The sequence below is a fragment of the Triticum dicoccoides genome, chromosome 7A (genome assembly GCF_002162155.2).
Source record: "Triticum dicoccoides isolate Atlit2015 ecotype Zavitan chromosome 7A, WEW_v2.0, whole genome shotgun sequence".
Taxonomy (NCBI): Eukaryota; Viridiplantae; Streptophyta; class Magnoliopsida; order Poales; family Poaceae; genus Triticum; species Triticum dicoccoides.
In genome coordinates, this window is record NC_041392.1 from 457,522,456 (window position 1) to 457,525,059 (window position 2,604).

The window sequence follows — 2,604 nt, forward strand, 5'->3', positions numbered from 1 at the left end:
ACATCCTAGCTCCTCATACAATTCAGGAATAATCCAAACACCCATTTTAATCTTTCATTGTTCTATTTAAAGTAACTCTTAGGCCCGAGCTCCTAGATAGCCAGTTATATTTCCAAATATTCACATCATTTTCTCGTAAACCCTCCAAATAACTTCATATTTAAGAACCTCTAGACCATACATTATACCTTGCCAAGACGTAGAAGAAGTCTTTGGAGAAGTAGTATTTAAAAGATGTCCATGAGGGTAATATATAACCTTCAGCAATCTGGCACACAACCTACTTGGCCAAAAGGATTTGGTTAAAAAACCTGAGATCCCAAATACCCATTCCTCCACTCCCTTTTGATCTCGCCAATTCGTCCGAGGCTAACCAATGAGTTTTTCTTTGATCTTGCTCATTAGCCCACCAAAAAATTGATAAAACCGAGACAAATCCTCACAAACTCTGCTTATTTGCAAATTTGTTACGAGACCTTTTCAAAAAATATAAATGTGAAATGGTGAAAAAAAGATATTGAATGTAGACTATCTTTAGGTAAATTTGTCTCTCATGGTAGATTTGACACAATATTTACCTTAATCTACCTTCTATATTCTAAACTATTAAGTGACATTCTGAGAAGTTTCAGTGTATAAGTAGGCAACCAATCTAGCAAAGACATAAAGTTCAAACTAAATGCCAACACAAGTAGGAGAAACCAAAAACACTAACAAAACAATTAATGCCTGCCGCTACTTATGTAATCGCATGCTCATTGATTCATATATTGTTTCATATTCTATTCATTTGTTAAGATGCACATCATGATATGAAGGTTAGGAGGTTCATACATGTGCATATGCCTCCAAAATAACCGATGAACTCATTTCTTGTGTTGTATGTGCTTTTGCCACTTGTCAATTGTCTCCGTATTATGAGCCCTCAACTGGGATCAAATTTTGCCTTTTCTAAGCACAAGTTGTGATTAAGCCGTTCCAAATGCTTAGTTAATCATCTTTTTTAGGTTAGTAGAGACGCACTCACCCATCACATGCTTTAACTAAGTACAAAATGCCCTACTTTTGGTTGCTTGCTTGTCCTCCCACAGGATTACAGGTGGTGGAGTACCCATTACCTGAACTCCTTTTCCTTCTCTTGTTAATCATTAGATTATTTGAAGTTAGATGGATAGGTAGGTGGTAGATACATTGGGCTTGGTTGGAGTAAAGCTTGCCATTAGGTCTATCTTAATCAACTAATCCAATTTTTTTGTGTTGTCTTGCTTTCATGGACTGTTCAGTATTGACTCTAAACTAGTGCTCCTAATTGCCCATATCATTTAGAAATGTTTCCATCCTAATCGAGCATAAGAAACTTTTATTCTTTCCGCTACTAAATTCATATCTTTTTCCATGCTTATTTTGCAGGAAAATGAAAGGTTTTGTACACTATATAATAATATGTTTGTTTTCATGAATAAAGCAAATATATGAAAGGTTGATTTCTGTTGAGCTGTCCAAGATTGACTTTTTTGTGCGTGATTACGTGCATAGTTAGCTACTATAATGCATCTTAAGTATACTAAATCAGTAGTAGTAAACTACTACCTCCTTCTGAATTATAAGATGTTTTGGATATTTTAATATGGACTACATACAGACTAAAATGACTAAACATACACATTAAAACACATCTATATACATCCGATTTGGAATATCTTGCAGGTGTGGTGGTGCGGTTATGAGATATCCGTCCATGACCACTCTGCTGCACCTTCCTCTGTGTGCGCTTTGCTTGCTCCAGAATATCTTGTAGAGTGTTATAGGAAAACATCTCCACAAAATCTGATATTTCACTGTTGAGACCATGCAGAAATCTTGCCATCTTTGACTCCTCATCTTCATGAATACGAGCACGAACGAGCAGTAATTCCATCTCTTTATAGTACTCATCCATCGTGCGCGTGCCCTGTCTGAGGCGTTGCAATATGTTTCGGAGATCTCTTTGATATTGTGAAGGAACAAACCTTCGCCTCATGGCTTGTTTCATCTCTTCCCAAGTGTCCATGTGGTCACGGCCTAGCAGCAGTTGATTCCACCAAGTGAGTGCATAACTAGAAAACTCAACACAAGCAAGGTTTACTCTCTTCGGGTCAGCAAGATTATGGATACGAAAAAGCTGATCACACTGCTCTTCCCAATCAAAATATGCATCAGGGTCTTCCTTTCCCGTGAACTTGCGGACGTGCAACTTGATTTTTTCTATGTCATCTCGACCATCTCGATCATGGCGTTCTGCACGACGCCCATCTTCAGCAGCACGACGGTATGGGACACCATCATAATCATCAAAATCATCTCCATGACCACGAGCAACACGCTCATGAGGGTCATAGTAGTGCCCACGAGGACCATGGCCTTGCCCTCGAAGTTGTCCTCCTCGCTGCCCTCCATGAGCAGCAGCACCAAGCCCACGGGCAGCAGCCTCATGCCCACCATAGTTATTGTTATCATCATCCAAGGCACCATCAACAGCAGCATGCACGGAATTCTCACCGCCAACTTCCTCAAGTGGGTCAATAGGGTGTTGTTGGTGTCGAACCCTATCGCCACCTGTTGGAG